The sequence below is a fragment of the Chaetura pelagica genome, unplaced genomic scaffold (genome assembly GCF_000747805.2).
Source record: "Chaetura pelagica isolate M959 unplaced genomic scaffold, ChaPel_1.0 scaffold144, whole genome shotgun sequence".
Taxonomy (NCBI): Eukaryota; Metazoa; Chordata; class Aves; order Apodiformes; family Apodidae; genus Chaetura; species Chaetura pelagica.
This window is the reverse complement of record NW_009952978.1, coordinates 7,691-28,401: the sequence shown is the minus strand read 5'-3', so window position 1 is coordinate 28,401 and position 20,711 is coordinate 7,691.

Here is a 20,711-nt window from a genome sequence, read left to right as displayed (position 1 = left end):
GGGGGGGCGACCTGCGCTTGGAGTGCCCGCAGCCTCTTTGCTACCCAGCTCATCCTACCTGCACTGCCGCGTGGTGAGACAATTCCGGCTACCCCAGCTTATAGGGGAAAGTATAATCCAGCCATTCGGGCATATCCCTCCCCTCTCCTTCCCTCACTTAAATAAGATGTGTAACTAAGGTGTACCCATATATGTTTAATGTGTTGTAATCACTCCTTTTGAACCTCCTGCCCCAAATTGCTTTGTTTTCCCCACAATAAACCGTGCATTTCTTTAGAAATATTAGTAAGCACTGAGCAAGTTATTCACTCGAAAAAGTCAGGGCATAAGCCCCTGTCTCCTCTGTGTGAGGCGATACCCACGTGTGGATCTCTCAGTAAATCCTGATAAGTTAATACACTCCAACAAGGAGATATAATAGGTCACGGATTGTGACACCAATCATCAATGAAAGGATGCAAAAGGAACTAATCTAAGCCCCACAGTGCCCTGCCAAGGACTGTAAGAAGGCCTACCAGAACTAGAGGTGAATGGTCATTGGGCTTATGTGCGCTGGTCACTGAGAGCAGTGCAGAAGAAAGAAGAAACCTGAAGAGAACTGAAATTCACTGTCTTCAAAGACCTTGATAAACAGTGGCCCAGTCACTGATTGAGAGTCCGGAGGAGAGAAGGGTTGTTAATCACTGCTCTCAGAGGTTCTAATGTATGCTTGTTCGGCTTTCAGTGTGTGAAGCCTGGAGAGTGGAGAAAACTCACCAGGATTTCCAGACACCAACTCTTTTGGGCCTGCTGCCGGTGTTGCTTAGCCATGGATCCTGTCATGCTCGCCACATCAAGAATTGAGACGGTACATTCGCTGGAAAATTATTGCCCTGTTCTTTCCCTTTGCATTGCTCTTTGCCCTGGGTAATCACGCCTGCCCCGCGAAGACATTGTGTTCCTTGCTATCAGCTGTAATAATTTGTGTTTTGTTTTTGTTTTTTCTAAATTTTTCTCTGGCATTTCTGCATTTGTATATGGTTGTGTTCACCCATTCGGTAAACTTAATATGCACCTATCACTTTACATAAATATATTGCTGTGTCCAGTGTCTTCTACTCTCCCTCTAACCCTCTTAAAATTATTACAGGAAATGTTGGTGTTTCTTTAACCAAAAGGCCTCTGTGTGCATGTGTGCATGCACATGCATATCTATCAGGGGCTTTCAGTCTTCATCCACTCACAGTGGAAGCAAGTCAGTCACAGTCCAGGGACCAACCCACATATAAAAAAGAAATAACAAAGCCATCCTGACCAGCCACATTCTGACTTGAGTTTCAGCTTGGACCAGACGGGACGATGACATAATGTCAGAGATCATGGAAGTCAACTTCCTTCCTCCTTCTTCTTCCCATCTCTTCTGTTCATGGCCAGCATCCAGGGAGGACTCTGTCCCATCACTGTAAACCCCTAGGCTCATGCCTTCCTGAACCTCATAACTCTCCCCTCAGCTTCTGTCTGCTCTGCTACTCTCTCCAGTAGCACTCTGGGATGTTTCAGAACTGCTCACATCTAAGGAGAGTGATATGCAATAGGGGTTTGCACATTCCTGAACATACTTTTATATAGCTGTACGTATTTTATTTTGTCATTAGTGTTCAATTGAAACTGTCTAGTTGAGTTTTCAATCCAGAAATTCTTTCTCTCCTTGCCTAGAAAGCCAATTGGTCTGTTCAGCCTGGGGAAGAGGAAACTGAGATGAGACCTCATTGCAGCTTACTGCTTCTTCATTAAGGAAGGAGGAGGAGTAGGCACTGACCTCTTCTCTCTGGTGACCAACAATAGAACCTGAGGGCATGGCAGAAAGATATGCAGGGGGAGGTTTAGTTTGGAAGAGATTCTTCACCAAGAGGGTGATGGAGCACTGGAATCGGTTCTCCAGGGAAACAGTAATGGCACCGAGACTGACAATATTCAAGTGTTTGGACATCACCCTCAGGGATATGGTGTGAACTTTGGAGTTGTCGTGTTCTGGGGCAGGAGTTCGACTTGGTGATCTAGCCTGTCTAGAGAGGCGGTTGAATCACCATCCCTGCAAGCATGAAAAAAGACAGACATGGTGCTAAGGAACAGAGCTTAGTGGTGGATGTGACAGTTAGGGTCGTGTTTGGACTCAGTGATCTTGAAGGTTTTTTCCAACCAGAGTGATACTGTGATACATCCTCCTTTGCCTTGCTCTGCTCTCTGCTGCCTAGGGTCTAAGGAAATAAAGAGATAGGTAGTTATATATGTAGATACATATGTAGGTAGGACAGCAAATGAAAAGAAAGGTCCAACCAGGTAGTGGTCCTTACACTCCTGTCGACTTGTAGCCCCTGAAACAAAGAGCCCTTTGCTGAGAAGAGTGACTGTGGGGTTGAAAGAATGTCTCAAAAACCCGCAGAATCTTCTTCCTGAAGTGAAGCTTCTAAGAAAGAGGGGCATTGAAACAAAAGGAAAATTGTTGAGGAATACTAAGAGCTTATGTAACAGCCTACCTAGCTACCTGCCTATCTGCCTATCCTATCTATGTATCTATCTGTCCTGTCCTTCTAAGCAAGTTAGCGTAAAGTTTGGACCCTTCCCACTTGGTGTAAGGGCATGATTAATCTCTTTTTCTCTGTGTGGTACCCTGAAGTAATGATAATTACCGAAGAGGTTCAAAGCACAACTTCTCAAAGCCACCCAACAATGTTACTGAACCTATTACAGCTGAGAAAACACTAGCAACAAAGTTACCCTTATGTGATGAGGATAAGGTCAGAGAAAAATCATGGTAGGCTTTGTGTTATTAATTATTTTAGTAAGGAAAAAAGACAGAGTGAGAGATTAGAAGAAAAGCTAGGGAGAGAGAATCACCAGTCCTGGATCCAGCATTGGGCTAGACAATAGGGGTCTCTGGTGAAGAGAGAGCCCCCAAGCTTTGTTTTTTGCCCCTATTTATTTGCCCCAGCACTTCTGGAATATTCTTTTAAGAAGCAGGTATATATACACAGAGAGAGAGAGAAAGAGATACATGCACACATACATACATAATGCCAGGATGAGAAGAATGCAGAAATGTAACTACCTGGTGCTTGTAATGCATAAAGGCTTAGTGTAATGCATAAAGGCATAACGTAATGAATAACCAATAGTAAAGTAAAATCTGCCGCGTGAACAGTGATATTTAGCCAATCACATAAGGTATCTCTCCGCATGCACAGCTGCATGGACAGTAGCTTAAAAGTATATAACTGAACTGATAATAAAGAGGAACGAGATGAAAAATCATATTCGTTGTCGTGTCATTGTTCGGCCCTGCTCCTGATTGGATTTATCGCAACAAGTGGTGCCTGAACAGGGACCACAGGACTTCGCTGTTACAGCTGCCGGTCAGCCTGATGATGGGGGAGAAATCACGGGTCCTTGGAATTTGCTGCTAAAGCTGTCGGACAGCGTGCAAGCGAAGAGAGAAATATCTCAGCCAGATTCTGTGAATCTCGGGAGGCAGAAGCAGGGAGGCCTGGAGTGGTCCGTGTGACGCAGTGGAACCCGGAATAGAACCCAGAATAGAGGAGGCCTCTCTGTCCCAACTCGAAGATGGCAATGGAACAAGCGGCAGTGGTCCCTAAGACTGCAATGGAAGTAACTGCGGCAGTCCGTTTATTAGCTAATATTCTAAGACAGGGGAAAAAATAACAGAAGAAAAAATAGCAATTATTACAGTCCCCTCCTTATCTTTTTGATGTTGTCTGATCCTGTTGCACTTTCTATGGAAAAAATAAAAATGTTGGACCCATGAAATTTGTAACTAAAGCACAAATGATGCTGACTGCTGTTAATAAAGCCACATAGCTCAGTAAAAGGGCATTCCATAACACCACAACTTTATTTCAAGAAAAAGTAGAAAAAAACCCCTTTTTTTTCTTCAGAATCAGAAAGCCAGTCTGCAGGGCCTGAGAGAGAATAATAAGCTCCCCAGAAAATGTGCTTTAAGAACACCCATGCTGGTGACAACCTTAGAGGACTCCTTATACCACAGTAGTGATTGGTTTGCTTTTGAATTCTAACCTTGATACTTGTCTGAGCAAGACAAGGAGAGATTTAGGTGCTACGTGACTGTTCAAAAAGCCCCTCTCCAGTTTTCTTGTAGGCCTCCTTCAAGTATTGGAAAGCTTCTATAAGGTCACCTCGGAGCCTCCTCTTCTCCAGGCTGAAAATGAAATGGAAATTTGTGGCAGAATGAAAATTCTAGCTACAGAAGTGCCACTCTGCTATTTGTTGTCCTGGGCATAAAGGAGTAAAAACAGGCTTTTGGTTTTAGCATATGTTAATGTCATAAGAGGGATTTGGCTCATGCAGTTAGGTATCAGCTTGCAAGGACACAATCTTGACTGCATAAAGAGGAAATGAACCAGTTTCTGGTTCTTATGTCATAGAGCTTCCTAAGCCAATGTCAAAAGTATTGCCAGCGTAGATTGAACCAAATAAAATCATGCTTCAACACTTAGGTTTCTGGTGCCTGCAAAAATTCATAATTCAGTTTCATAAACCTACACAGTACTATTTTTTCCAATAAATTGCATATTGTTTCTTAGAAGAGAAATAAAAATTGTGCAAAAAAAAAAAAAAAAGCAAGAAAATTCAAAGAAATTCAGATTATAATAGGAAAAAAATAAATCCAGAAATTCTGATTCTTCAGTACATTTGAACAGTAAAATCTTTAAGAAAGCTATCAGGGAACCTTTATAGATTATTTATACTGATTTATCAGTAAGACTCCTGGTGAAGTTCCACAAAGCTAGAAGAAAGGTAGTCTTGTGCCAGTATTCTAAAATGGCAAGCAGGTGACTTAAGTACTTGGAAGCATGTCAGCTCTTCACTGATCATAGAGAAAAATTAAGGAAATTAAGAGTCAAAAATAACTGAATAAAGATCTGAAGGTTCTTAACAGAGGAATGATACTAGGGTTTATTCTAGAAAACAGATATTGTAAAGAAGATATTATTTTTTCTTTTCAGGTTTGGTTGATCACAATAATAGTTTTTTTCACATAAGACATCTCTAGTCAAAGATTAAAGTAGAAATTAAAATTATACAAAAATCAAGCTAATAAAAACTAAGTCCATTAAAAATGTGTTTCATCTCAAAGTGAAATTTTAAATCTATGCATGAGTGGGGTACATCATAGGACTATTAACGTTTTTCTTAAGGATACAAAAACAAAGTTTATAAGAAGATATTTTAAAAAAGCATAGAAAACTAATATTACAAACACAACTGATTAAATAGTGCAAACTAATTCTAATTCTTCCAAATTTAATAAAAGAGAGTCTACATCTGTAGGGCTACATATGACAACAAACATGCAGATTTAAATTTCATATTTGTTATCTGTTGCTAAAAATTTCAAATACTATATTACTTAAGCATCTGCAGATACAAATTTTGTGTCTTCTTTTTTTTTTTTTTTTCCCCTCCTTTGGAGAAATAGGTTAATGCAGAAAAAAATGCCATATGGACAAGGTTAGTCAAATTGTTTCTCTCAATTTACTAGATCACTCATGATTGGTTTATTTATTACTAGGTCTTGAGTTATAAAAGGTCATCTGGTCTTGCACTGTTAAATACGTAACAATTATCCAATTGTATTATCCATCTGTATATCACATACTGATAAAAGGCAATAGTTGTGTGTAAGCATAGGAAGTTCAAAATCACCTATTTAGTGAACTTATTTCAGTATAAGATTTTGCTTCTATAATACTGGTGTTCACAAGTTTAAGATGTTTAAAAAAGCATTAAACTGTTTGAAAAATTTCTGAGGCATTTTTTGGTAATGCTTACCAAATCTAAACTAAAAACTTGTTGCTTTATGTGTTTTCATTATCTTTATTTCTCTTCCACAAATGGAAAGTAACTTTTCTGACTTTGCAAACCTTTCTCTTATATATTAAAAATAAAGAGTTTCTTTGTCTAAATAATTGGGACGAATAACAGTGATAAATTAATATTTCATATTGGGTATGGTGTTTTGTCAGCATTCTGCCAGTGAAGATTTCTAAAGATCACAAAATGCATAGAGTGTAACTCATTGCTACATGAAAAAGTTAAGTTTTCAACACAAATTATGAAAATCAAATATTAATGCAATACTATTTTTTTATAAGGATCAAAAGCTTCAAGACATAATCGTAGTTTCTAATCAGGCAACAACCTATTATTTTTTTTCCTACAATGCAAATGAAAAAACATGAAATTTTGGCTGTTTACCAAATGCCTGTGTATTTTACTTTGGGTCACCTACAGTTACTGGTGTGCTTCCCTTCTAGATGACTCAGGAATTAATATCAGTTGACCTCATTAATTGCTGGGGCTTGCTTAAGTCAAGGTGAGATTTTCAAAGTTTTTTGGTACAAAATGCAGCTATCTCAAATCAGTGTTTCTGAAGAAGGTGTCATAGTTTTAGACAATAATGTTTTCTGTTTTCCCCCCTCCCAAGGGAAGAAGGCAGAGAGGCTTTAACGTTGGAAAAAAACTAGAAAAGGTTTAATGAAATGAGAAATAGTAATAATAATAATAATAGTGAATTACATACAAATAAGTAACAATATTTAAAGATGTAAATCAATATGCAAGTACAGAACCCATGCTTCTCAGCTATTAATTACTTCCCAACCAGAAAAGTTCCAAACTGGACTCAGCAGCACAGCGGAGTGCCTAAGTCCCAAGCCCTGTGACAGTTAAAGGCCTTGGAATGGCCAAGCCAGTCTTACTCCTGGAGGCATGAGAAGGCAAACCATCTTGAACAATATTCTCCTCCAGATAAAAAACAGGAACATGAAGAGAACAGGGAGAGACAACAGACAAGCAAACCCCAGACAAACAAATCCCAATCCAGCCAACACACCAGCCAGAGAGGCCAGAGGAGGAGTCACCTGATCCATGCTCTCCTCACCAAAGGCATAGCCACTCCCTCTCCTCCATGTTATGACTGTCAATTCAAGAGCCTGTTGGTGGGGTCCCTGGGAGTCTCAGGTTACTGTGATCACAGGTAACTTTTATCCTAGTAATCTAAAACCAGGACACAAGGATATGATCACTTCAGCATGGCCTTGAAGTTAGTCTAAGGCAGGTTTGGAGATAAGTGTCAAATTCAGAAATTACGAAAACATCTGCTGCTATGGAGCCAGTGGTCATAAAAATAGAAAACAAACAAATGTACCTCAAAAGATAACTCATCTTTGCCTTGGCTTAACCAAGGTGGCAGTATACACTGTAAGAGGATAATTGGCTTTTGATTCTGGTTGTGACAAACTAAATGCTGGGTCTTCTGAATTGCTGTCAGTAGCTATAGTCTTTTTAAAGATCTGAAACTGAATATATATTGATGTCTTAATTTGTTGGGCTGCTGTAGTAATCCTCAGACCTATAGTAAAGCCTAAGAATTAAAAAGCAGGTGTTTCCCAAGGCCCTTTCTTCAACACTAAGATGTTCTATGCTGTGTGACAGTTTCCACTAGTCTGTTAGGCACTGATACCTGGGAGGCCTCAGAAAAAAAAGTAGAACTGTAGCTAGAAACTGTAACAAGAAAATGAGGGAGTCCTGAGGGAGATGAAATGTGGTGGACTGTCAGAAAGCCATGGTTCACAAAAAGAAAGACATTTTACTGGGTAACTGTTGTGATAAATCCAATCAGGAGCAGGGCTGAGCAACGACATGGCAACAAATATGATCTTGATTTATAGATCTCTCACATTTACCCTCCAAATTCTCTCCCCATCCCAGCAGGGATGAACAACACTAATGTAACAGGTTGTGTCAAATGTCAGCATGGTAATTATTTAAGAGCCTACTATTTACTCTTTTTTCAATACATTCCAAAGTACATCAGTCTTAAAAAAATGGATACATGATCAGGTCAGTCACTGTAGAGCTAGTCAAAATAAAAACTTGATCTACGTCACGTCAGTGATTTCTATCACTTCTTCCAAATTAAACAAGAAAGTTTCTAATTGTTGAGGCCTTTATTTTTCAAACTCAGTTAATTTTCCTGTAATTTCTTTCAACACAAATCATAGTGAATATATTTAACTGAATTTCAAAAAAGGCTTGAGGTCCATCATTGTCTTTCAGTTGATCTCTACATCTCTCAAAACATCATCGTTTAGTTAATTTATTCAGCTACAATGATTTTTTTTATTACAAAAAATTTCTACCTTTATCCCAAAATGTTAAAATTCCTAATTAAGCGGTGTATCTTTCCTTCTTAAATAAAAGACGGTTTTGAACAACTTCAAAACAGCAGCTGTCATTTCTTATCATGCTTTTTAACTCTTAAATTCAAGATCTTTTCAAAGAAAGCTCATGTCATTAACTGATTTGAGCAGAGAGAATTTGTTGCATTTTAGAAAACAATAGAAGTAAATTTTATAATATTCTTATAGAAATTAATAGCCTATGGTTTTCTTCTGATCTTGAAAACCTTTTACAGTTTTAGGTCATCTACCACACTATAATCAGAGGTCAGTATGAAAGATATTGTGAGTAAGTCTGCAAAATTAGTTATATAAATCCATGTGTTTTTGATGTTTGATATTTGGGCTTTGGTGCTTTTTCGATCATAAATCCATTAACTCCAAGAGATACTGATTTTTTTTTCTAGTTGAGAAACTGAACTTAGAAGAAAATGTAGTGCTCTGTTGTTTGCATGTTCATTTTTTAGTTTATGTTTAATAATATGTCCCTTTTAATTACTGCAGGCTTAAGTTCTTCTGCAGACCCACATATGTTACCTGCATTTAACTGGAATATAACTGTTTAACTATCAGCTCACACCACCCTGTATGAGTAATGTCTTCCTCTCAGTGTTTACTATGTTACTAAAACATTTTCAGTAAAATATTTTATATCATGATATACCTTACTCCGAAAATTTTTAAACGTTGGGGGGGGGTTGGACTAGATGATCTTTCGAGGTCCCTTCCAACCCCTAGGATTCTATGATAGGATTCTTTGCAATGGAACACAGTCACACAGAAATAATCCCCATTAATGACATATAGAGTAATAATCATTTGGGTTGGAAGGAACTTTAAAGATAATCTTGTTCAAACCTCCCTGCCATGGACAGGGACACCTCCTACTAGATCAGGTTGCTCAGAGCCCCACACAATCTGGCTTTCAACACTCACAAGGAGGGGACACTCACAACTCTTCTAGGTAACCTGCTGCAGTGTCTCAGTACCCTCACTGTGAAGAATTTCTTCCTAATATCGAATCTAAATCTAACCACTTTCAGTTTGAAACCATTTTCCCTCATCCTATTGCTACACATCCTTATAAAACATCCCTCCCCACCTTTCCTGCGAGCCCCCTTCAGATATATTAAATTAATGTTAATTAAATAATTATTGATAGATGCACATTTTGCCCATTGTTTTCTCTTTCATTGGCATCATTCCAGAATTTCTAAACATTTCCTTTTCCATTTATTTTTTGCTTTCTCATTTATATAAATACTGATAATAATAACTGGTAAAGTTCCTCAACTGCTACTTTTTAAAAATCGGAGTACCAGTAATCTTAGCCTGTTATTAAATGTTTGATTTTAGTACCATTCGTGATTACAGACTTTGACCTTTCAGTTACAGAGACTTTATGGATGATAAATGCAAGAGATCCCAGAGTGGACCAAAAAATTTATTGAAGGAAAATCTAGTAAGATTTATGAATGGCATAGCAGTCACATCCTTTTCAGAAGACTCTGGAATGAAGATGCATGGGGATGTACAGTTACTAGGGAATCTTAAAAGAATGACTAGTAAAACTGTTTAAGCACAGGAAAGAAAAAATATGCATAGGACATGGATCTCTTGTGGGAAGTTCAGAGGAAGGCTACAAAGATGTTTTGAGGACTGGAACACCTCTTCTATCAAGGCAGGCTGATAGAGTTTGGGTTATTCGGCACAGAGAAGAGAAGGGTCTAGGGAGACTCCAGGAGCAGCCTTCGGTTATCTGAAGGGGTCCTACAAAGCCAGGGATGGACTTTTTACAAGGGCTTGTGCTGATAAGATGAGGGGTAATGGAAAAAAATCTTTAGTGTGAGGGTGGTGAGACACTGGAATAGGTTGCCCAGGGAAGTTCTGGAAGACCCATCACTGGAAGTGTTGAAGACTAGAGTGGATGGGACTCTGAGTAATCTAATCTAGTGTCATGTCCATGCAGGGGGGCTGGAACAAGATGATATTTAAATTCCCTCCCAAACCAAGCCATTCAACAATTTTATGATTCTATGATATGTGATTTCCTTTACATTTTTCATTATAATTTCCAGAGTTTTTATTTAACTATATAGATTGTTTTATTCTGAATAACCATACCTGTTATGTAACGATTAAACTTTGAAATTCAATTTATATAATGCATATATTACTGGGCCTTTTCCTGGTAGAATTTGTAGGTTAATTAAGATGAAAAGTAGCTTGAGCTGTGATCTTCCTGGATGCTTTTTATTCACTACGTAAGGATTTTGCTTTTATTTTTCAATAGATCTCAACAAGAGTATAAGATACATATCATATGAAAAAGTTGCAGGGTCCTATTTTGCTTAACAAGTTTCCCAGGGAATCAGGGACAGAACCACCAGGCTGATTTAAGCTTCTGGGTAAATTAGAAAAAACAATTGTCTTCATGCTGGAGCTATTATTACCAGCTTTTAGAAGGTTTTATTTCCAAGCAGTTCATAATCAAAAGTGAAGTGAGCAGCATAAGTTGCTATCCTTCTGTTTGTCATGAAAAAAACTTCATTTCCTGAAGTTATTCATTTCAACGGCAGTCAGAAGTAAAGTTCTACATATGCATATATATTTAAAATTAAAAACTGCGTTTCACTTATTTCTACAGAGTTTTTGAACTACATAATGTCCACGTGATTTGTGTCTGTGTGGAACATGGGCATTTCAATCACGTATAACCCATACAGACAGAGACAAAAAAGATGTTGTTGAAACTCACTGAAATGTATATGTAAAGCTGTTTTCCTTCATTTTGATGAACTATAGGATATAAGCACTTTATGTTCCCATCTGAAAAGAAATAAATTTAACATTGCATGTATTTTCACTGCTGGGATAGAAGAATTGATAAGGTTTATTTTAGACAATGTATGTGAAAAGAATGACAGCCCAGGTGAAGTATAAAGGAGGGAGTAAAGCTTCAGCAACATTGGAGAAAAACAGCTATATGGCCTTGGAAAAAACCACAGAAGTGGCTTTTGAATGTCTAGAAAAGAAGTGTGACTGAGAATAGGCAAATAGTCTCCAGCCTTTTGATTTTTCTTCCGCTCATTAGTGGATGTCTCCTTAGCAAGATAAAAATTGTATTCCTATGCTCAGACTGTCACCACTCTCAAATCCCAAGCAGAATAATTTATGGATTGTGACTTGGACAAATCCATTCCAAATTACTTTCTGGGGATTAAAAAAAAATAAAAAATTGTCTAGAGACACTCTTCTGTAATTCTTTTCATATGACAAAATATAAAAAACAGATTGTTGCACATTTCTGTTCCAATTATCCTCTTATCTTTCTGTGGCTATGTAATAATGTATATATGAAAATGTGCTGCTTTTTTTTTTTCCTTCTCTCTATTTTAAAACCCTGTCATGATCATTAAATAAGTAGTTACTTTTTAACTCTAATCCACTCCCTCCATTTCCCTTTGTTCTGATACAAATGAATACCTGAACATTTCACTTGACACAGCTTTTTAAATTACAATTCACTATTCACCTTCTTAGCACCATTCATTATTTTGTAAGTTTTATCAGACCACAATTGTGTTACCTGTATAAAGAATGCTGTTTTATCTACACCGTTTAGTATGGAAACTGTTCCATTATTACTATCATCCTAGTTTTAGCCTTTCCTAGTTCTATTAGAACCCTTTTAGCCAAAGGAAAAAAAAAGAAAAATACAATAGTCAAGGTGGCTATACATAACAGTTATGCCAGTGCTGTAATAAAGTTGATCAACTGTCATACAAAAGGATGGCAGAAAAGGAGGCTTTTTTACTTATATATGCATTATACATCTGAAAAGAACATATGAGTGCTGAATAATGAGGTAATAAATTATTTTTAACATTCTGAAAAGCAAATCCAAGAAAAACAGACAAAACAAATGAGCAGCAGTCATGTAGCCTTTGCTTTTTTATTAACGACTGCTGTCAGGCAAACCTAGGTTGAAATTATCCAACATCTCTCCTTGAAATCAAGTGCAAGTATTTGAGTGTTCATGATTAAGGCTTGTCACAATTTTCTGGTTTTTATTTTTTATTATTTCTTCTTGTCAGAAAACATGATTTCAAAAGCAGACCTTAAAGGAGAAATATGTAATTCCTTGTATGGAGTTTCTGAACAAGACTGCAAAGAAACAAAATGGTGGAAGCATTCTTAACTCAGTTTCTAGGACTCTTTATCACAGATTCAGTCAGGTGACCTTGGATAGAGGTCTGGCTACATTATTTGCTAGAATAAGAAAGAATAAGATAGAATAAGCCTGGAACTAGCACAAAAAAGCTGGTTCTTCTGACTAAATTTTACCACACACATCAAGAACATATAGACCTTCCAGGTTTCAACAGTTCTGAGTTTTTTCAGATTTCATTTATTCTAGCTGCCCTCGGATCTGTGCCATGTGACTGACACTGCACAAGTAATCTGTATAGTGACAAGGCCAGCTACAATGAGCAGAGAGAGTGAGCTGAACTCAGACTGTTAATGAAAGAAATACAGAATCATAGAACAATAGAATACATGGGGTTAAAAGGAATCTTTTAAGCTGATACAGTACAACTCACCGGCAGTAAGAAGGGACTGTTTTGACTAGATCAGATTGCTCAGAGTCCCATCAAGCCTGACCTTGGATGTATCCTAGGATGGAGCCTCCACCGCTTCTCTGGGCACCGATACAGTGCTTCACTGCCCTCATAGTAAAAATTTCTTCCTAATGTCTAACCTAGCTCTACCCTGCTCTAGTTTAAGATCATTGCCTTCATCCTACCACTACTTGGCCTTGCAAGTCCCTTCCCAGCCTTCCTATAGGCCCTCTTCTGATACTGGAATGCCCCTATGAGGTCTTCCCAGAGACTTCTCCTATCTAGGCTGGACAACCAACTCTCTCAGCCTATCTTCATAGGAGAGGTGCTCCAGCGCTCTGACCATTTTTGTGGCCTGTCTCTGGACCCACTCCAACAGGTCCACGTCCTTCTCATGCTGGGGGCTAAAGAACTGGACACAATACTCCAGGTAGGGTCTCATGAGAGCTGAGTAAAGGGACAGAATCACTTCTCCTACTCTGTTTGCCACACTTCTTTTGAGGCATCCCAGGATGCAAGTAATCCCCTACACTGTGAGCATGCATTGTTGACTCGTGTCCAGCTTTTCAACACCAGAACCTCCAAGTCCCTTATTGCAGGGCTGCTCTCCATCACATCATTCCCCAGCCTGTATTGATAAAGACAATTGTCTCTACCCTTAGATCACATAGAGACTTCTAACTCCTCCTGTTTATTCCCCATGCTGCATGTATGGGTGTGCAGGCATTTCAGGGAGCGAGCTGAGGATGCTGGTGGCAATCTTGGGAGGCCTTCTGGTCTTCATTAATACTAGAAAAATGCCCCGCCAGTTCAATCCCAGCTATAACCCCCTCCCACTTCAAATCTTTTCTAAAGATCTCTGCATGAGCACTGCTAAATCCTGCCCTAGGACTCTTTGGTCCCTGTGGGACAGGGTCTTCCCATCCAATGCCCTGGCACAGCCCTGCGCCTGCAAAGAGGAGAAAAGAGACGCAAGCTCTGGGACTCCTTGTGCAAAAAGTACCAGCAGAAGGCAAGACCAAGGAGGAGAGAGCCATGGCAGCCCTGACGGCAGGCAGAGAGCAGGGAGAGCCATGGCATGCCCAGGTACTGCAGGCAGGGAAAAAGAACCGGGAGAAGAGCTTTCCTCTTCTGCTGGCGAGCCAAGGCGGGAAGGCAGGGTCAGGCCCCAGTGCCAGATGCCCCTCTGCAGCCCCAAGCAGAGCTGGCTCTCAGGGAGCTATGGGGGTTGGATGGCACCCTGGGTGTGTTTGGGAGAGGGGAGAAGCAGGAGGGTCTTAGCTGAGATGTCAGACTTTGTCTTTGCCTTTCTCCGTGGGCAGAGCAGCCACCTGCCTCCTCCGGAAGGCAGAGGGAAGAGGCCATTGACCTGGTGCTGAGGAGGACTCCTTCAGGTAAAGATCTTTAAAGACGGCAAGTGTTGGCCCTGCCCGGCAGTGCCCTTCCTTCCTTTGACTCCCTACTGCCCCTGGGCAAAGAGGTCTTTTCCTGACAGTCCTTGTGGTGTGGGGAGCAGCAGGTCGAGCTTGCAGCACAGGGACCATGTCCCTGCTCTCTCCATGGGTATATCCCATCACGTATGGTGCCTGACTAGACCCGCGGTGTTGCTCTGCAACTCTCTGTGCATCCAAGATTGCAGAGCTTTGTGTTCAGCTCCGTGGCACACATCCCACCCTCATCGGTGAGTGCCAGGAGAGCCCCTGGGACACAGAGGCTGCCAGAGAGGGCTTGCAGGGTCGCAAGATGACTGACTTCGGACAGTATTTTTCCTTGTGGGCATCATTACTGTCAGGTCCTCTTGGCAGCTCTAAGAGCAGGCCACGCTCCAGGCAGGAGGGGCCTCAGGAAGGTTTCACAGTGAAACAAAAATTTCAGAGCTTCCAAACCCCCTTGCTTTCTAACACTCCTCACAGAAGTGGGAGGCTCAGTGCAGTTGGGTAAGGATTCCGAGATCAAGACCCAATAACAAAAAAAAAGCTGTTATTGAGCAGGCATTCTTTATTGCAGCGCTGGGCAGCACTGGGGACTCTCCACCATGAGTGCTCCGAGGAGTTAGTGAAACACCCCAACTAATTTACACCAAGAACATGCATATTCAGTTCCATGTCAATGAGTTCCCAGAATTCTTTTACATAGTCATTTTATTTCCTGAAATTGGCTATCTTTGTAATTATGCATGCTCGAAGGTCTCCTGTGGGGGTCTTTGTTGATGCTAGCCTTTTGTTGTCTTTGTCCTTTCTTTCCTCCTGGTCCCTTCTCCAGTCTCCCGCTGGTAGATTGCCCAGGTGGGTCTGAGTCCACCACATAAGTGCTGTGTCTAGGCGCCACAGGATCTTAAAAGACTTGATGTTATCAGAACCTACAGGATGCTTGGCATAGTTGACTGATATTTTCACAAAGCACCTTGGTTTAAAAGCAACCCTCTTAGTATAGCAAATTCATTATTTTAGTAAACTTTTATTAGGCTATATTTCTATTGAATTTACTAATGAATATCCTATGATGTATCAGCAGGGAACAGGAGCTCCAGGTGGTCTTAGGCAGCACCTTATGGTCCTGTCTCCCTGTGCTTGTACAAGGAAAAGAGGGTACCGGGTTGCCTGGACTCACTGCACTCGTGATGAAGACAAGAATGGTGTTGGCTACTGCTGACAGTGCGGTGTGGCCTGGTGAGGCAGAGCAGAGTGGGGCTGTTCCTGAGGCTGGGAAATGCTGGGGAGGAAGAGACGTAACATGAGAAGCAGATGCAGGCACCCTGGGTCATGCCCGTGTTTCTCAGAGTGAAACACTGTTCTTCTGATATCCCCAGGAGAAACTTGTAGCGGTTGCCCGTCCTCTCTTCCATGAGATTCCTTGTAAAAAGGGAGTCTCCATCTTTCCGGGGGGCACCCTGCGAGGACTGGCACATGGCTCCTCACAGGACCGTTATCACCAGGGCTCGTGGGCTCGAAGGCGGCTCTGGCTTTGGGGGCCAGAGGAGATTGTCACAGCTCCTCATGGGAGCCAGCACTGTGGGCCCTGCCCTGTGGCGATGAATTGCACAGACTTGGAGTTTTCCAGCATCCGAGACCTTTATTGTTTTTACAACGAGCTAGTTACACACTTGGATAAGCTGATGTCAGCATCTTTCCTATTTGTCGGAACACCTTTCTGCAGCCCAGCCTGCTTCAGCTGAATGCCCGCGTTTCTGCAAGCGGTTACAATCTGCTTACGGTTTGCAGGAGGCTGCAACATTCCCCGGTATTCAGCCCTGCAGAAGCTTCTGTTCCATACTTAGCGCTTATCTTGTTAAAATGTTAACACTGCCTGGCAAGGGTTTCTGCCTGCTCTTTCTCGAGTTCTCACAGCTCCTTCACTTGTGCTGAACTCAAACTTCTAAGTCAGCTTCCCCGTGGCTTTCAGACCCATCCAAGCGACTGGGTCGCTGGGCCCTGAGGGCCATGAGTTTCCTATTCCTGCAACGGGCCACGCCCAAGCTCCCCTCTGACCCAGCAGAGGGGTGCAGCTCATGTTACGGCGAGGACTGCACGTCGCCAGGGTCCTTCCACAGGTGTTCTCTGGGGACAAAATAAGGCTGTGCTGGGCAGGGTTGGCAAGGGCTGAGCAGCGGGAGCTGCATGGGAGAGGCTGCTGAGGCCCAGAGCGCAGCCAGCTCCGCCAGAGGGGTGAGCAGCCATAGCCTGCCCAAGCTGCGCAGCCAGGCCAGCCTGCCTCTCCTGCCACAGACCTGCTGGGGAAGACAGGCAGGAAGAAGCAGGGAGGGGCAGCAGGAAGCCCCTCAGCACTTCCTGCCCCGTGTGGGGACGGTGCAGGGCTGAGGCAAAACCTGGAGAAAACCCTTCTGATGAGGAGAAACTGAGGTGTGTGCAGCTCCCTGAAGACCCTGCCCACTGCAGAGCCCCCCCCCGAGGGTGCACGGGTGTGTGCAGCCCCTCTGTGATACGCTGTGAAGTCACAATGGAACAGCCCCCTTAACCCCAGGCAACCAGCATCCAGCCCACATACCGCGAAGCCCCAGACGCTGGGCCTGCTCTTGCCAGCACTCTGCTTCAGCTGACCTGCTCTGCAGGGACAACAAACATAAATAGTCATTAATAGAGTAGTTTCCCGCCTAAAGTAGGTCAAATAATTTCAACATGAAACATCAACAAAAGGGATTTCTTAACTTAAAACCTTGAAAGAATGCTACATTCACCATCATGTCTTTTGCGTTACTGTCTTTACTGAGTTACTTATTTGGTTAGGTTCTAACAACCACTTTTTAAAAAAATGACAGGTGTTAAAAAGCTTACTTAACCATGCTTGGTGCAGGTTACATGGATAAGTGGATGATTAATAGATAAATACTGAAAAGTTTTTTGTCTGGGAAGTTGTTACCATTTGACTTAGGTTTGACAACAATGCTCTCGATGCCCTCCCCCTCCCACACAGGTAGGGAAGGAGAGAATGAAAAAGACACTTTGCTGGATTGAAAACTAAACTACACAGCTTTAATTAAACACTAATGATAAAATAAAATATATACAATTATATGCAAATGTGCTCAGGTATGTGCAAAAGCCTCTCACCTTCCCCCTCCCCCAGCAATTCCCACAGCTGTGAACAGTCCCAAATAATTTTGGACTGCTACCAGAGAAAGCAGAGAGTTATGAGGGTCAGGAAAGGTCAATCCTGGGGGTTGACGGTGATGGATGGAGGGAGTCCTCCCTGGATGCCAACCATGGACCTGTGGAAGAGAAGAGAAGAAGAAGCAGGAAGGAAGTTGTCTTCTGTGATATCTGACCTTCCTCTGAGCTGATGTAGATAATATGGAAAGGAATATCTCTGGCCAATTTTGCTGTCTGTCTAATTCAAACTCCCATAATGGGGTCACAGATCTCCCCATAGTGTCTAAGCTGGCAAAGTAAAGGTGTGACCTTGAAGTCCCAGCAGTTAGAAAAACTTACCACCATTATCAGTCTTAGTTGGAACACTCTGCTACTAGACAAAAGAAGGGGAAAAAAAAAATCAGTAAAAGGAAAATTTGCTTTATCATGGCTCAAACCAGGACAGTGTCCTTGGACTATGAACTTAATCCCTCTGTTTAGCTTAGTGACCATTTCTTGACAGTAACACGATTCCTGAGTAAGCCATAGACTAAGGATGGTTATTAATAATCAAGGTTATTAATTATCTGTTTAATGAATGCAATAATATTAGGGGCAATCTTACTGTCCATTGTAAGTCCAGTGTAACATTTTGTTACTTTTTAAAGGAAATTTAAAAAGGCACAGCAGAGTGAACTACCCAGAAGCTCCAGCCTCTCCGACTGAATCACATGCCATGGGAGGCTGTGTCTACCTGCAGGACATGGTCTCCCTCATAACCAGGGTGTTCTGACACCAGTTTGGATCACAGCAAAAAGCCTCCTGTTCAGCTGATCCAAACAAATTACTGAGAGGTTTATGTAGGTCTGCCCCAAATTGGGGCCAATGTGGATGTGCTGGGTATCAAAGTGTTACAGCTCCGCTAATTAGAGCCCACTCCCCCCCTGTGCTGAAATTAAAATGTAAAAGCATGGTCTGCTTTAAAAAATTCAATCATAGTTTATTAAAGGGGAAGGGACAGACAAGGATACTCAAGATGAATTCTGATGAACAAATTTAAGGGAATTAAGTGAAATTGAGGAATCAGTGTAAGTGCAGGTGTCTTGTTTGAATTCAGTGCTTTCCCAGTTGGAGATATTAACCGCAAAAGTGGCATCGCAGATGTGACATATTACAGCACCAGATGGGGGGATGGATACTGTGCCCATCACTGAACCCTGTCGGGATGTTGCTTTGCGTGTGTGTGACGGCTGGTTAGACTTTCCAGGGGTGAGACATTGCAGGAAAATAAGAGACCCGAGATACAATCACACTTACGTTTCCGTGGTTTGGTGGGCTGAGAAGTTTGCTGTGAGCCTCGGCGAGCTGCGGTGAACAGCGGCAACAAGTGGCTGCGGTTGGTACTGCAGTGGCAGCTCCAGTGTGGCTGCAGCACGTGGCTGGAAAGCTCGGCTGGGGCACCCGTCTGAGGCGAGCTGAGAACGCTGTCTCAAGTTGGGGGCGGCGTCCTGGTTTGAGAACGCTACAATGATTTGAGAGCGCTGGAATTTGCAAGCACTGTGGTGTGCTACAGTGCTCCGGAGTTGCAGTGTGCAGAAGTTGAGTTGAGGAGCTGGCAGCAACAGGGCGTGGCTTCTTTGCCTTTGCTGGCTATGTTATCAGCTCTTTTAGAAATTAAGACCTGGGACTGGCGAATCTCCACTAACTAACTGCCTTTTGTCCCTGTTGGGTCATTTGAGTTGTGATTTATTTTCCCGTTGAGAGATTCTGGCCAGCAACTGAGCCACTAATAGCGAAATCTTAGGGTAAAGCCCACTTCCATGCTGTACCTCTTGTCTTGTCTGCTCCTCTGGTGAATCAGCAATCACACTTGTCGCCAACTGATGACATCAATAGTAGCAGGCCGCCAGAAGTAAGGATGTTTCTGCAATTTCCCTTCTAATGTGGAGGGGGTTTTAAGAGACCAAGCTATGCATAGTGTTCACCTCGCACAGAGGAATGGCCACTTTGTGACTGTCTTAGAGTGGAAACTAAAATACCACACCCATCACACTCACGAATTGTCATGGGCACAAATATTTAATTTACAAATTAACTGGTGTTTTAAGGAAGAGACAAACTAAGGGACAAGTTTCAGGAGACGTAGGCTAAAGGATATGTCATAGAAATAAGTCAAAAGTACTATGCCTGTATTAAATACAGACTCCAAGGGAGGAGTGCAAGGATCAAAGGAGTAAAAGAGAGGAAGTCGAGCCCAGCGAAAATTCTTCGTTAAGAGGCTGCAGAGTGTGTGCAGCAGAATCACAGTAGGGTGCACAATTTTATTACCAGGCTTTGGTGTGCAGCTCCTAGGTGACGGCTTTTCTTGTGGTGAGCTGGTATGTGGGGGGAGGTGAAACTCTCAGTGGCGTGCAGCTTCCAGCATCATCCAATCTTTCCAGCAAGCTGGCTTGTAGGAGGGCAGCTCTCTTGTGGCTGTCTTCCCTGGCACAGTCCCTGGCGGCAGCTGCCATGGAAGACGGTGGCTCGGCAGCTTGTCAGCAGGGTCTCCAGCATCACTAGTTTCCCTGACGACACATAGTTCTGGGTTAAATTCCAGGGCAGGAAGGGAGAGTCCTGGCATTCGGCTCCATAGCAGGTGAGGTCCTGGCATCCAGGTAGATCTCCAGCCAGCAGCAGGGATGTCCCCTGTAGGGAGCATCCAAATAGGCCATTCACTGACCCACAAATGCCGTTGTCTTTTATACTCCAGGGACTCCCTGTCTAGTCAGGATTACTGCTGCAATGCATGCCTTCTCTTTATGAACATATTAATAAGGCCCAGAGCCAATTAGCATTCATGGGTCCAAAGTCAGGGCAGTAGCTATTAGGGATATTCCATAACTTGTTACCCGTTTTTCCTGCCTTGTATCACAACCTTTGTTTTGCTTTCTTGCCCTTGAATAGGCAGGCTTGTTTTTGTCCGCTTGCTGGGTACAATCACCAAAAGGCCTTGTGGGGAACGGTCCGTCTTCTTCCCCCCACCTAAGACTAAACAAAAAATGTCTTTCAAGTCAGCAAAACAAGAGCGACACCTTCCACTGATTCACTCAAGGACAGAATGAGCAGGCCTCTTGCCCTACCAGATAAGTGCATAGCAAAGAAGCAGCACAAGGGTTATGTCAACTGGCAGAAAAATAAACAATAGATTAAAACCTGCTTCTAACAGAATATGTACCTGGCCAATGGTGATTGGCTAATTCAGA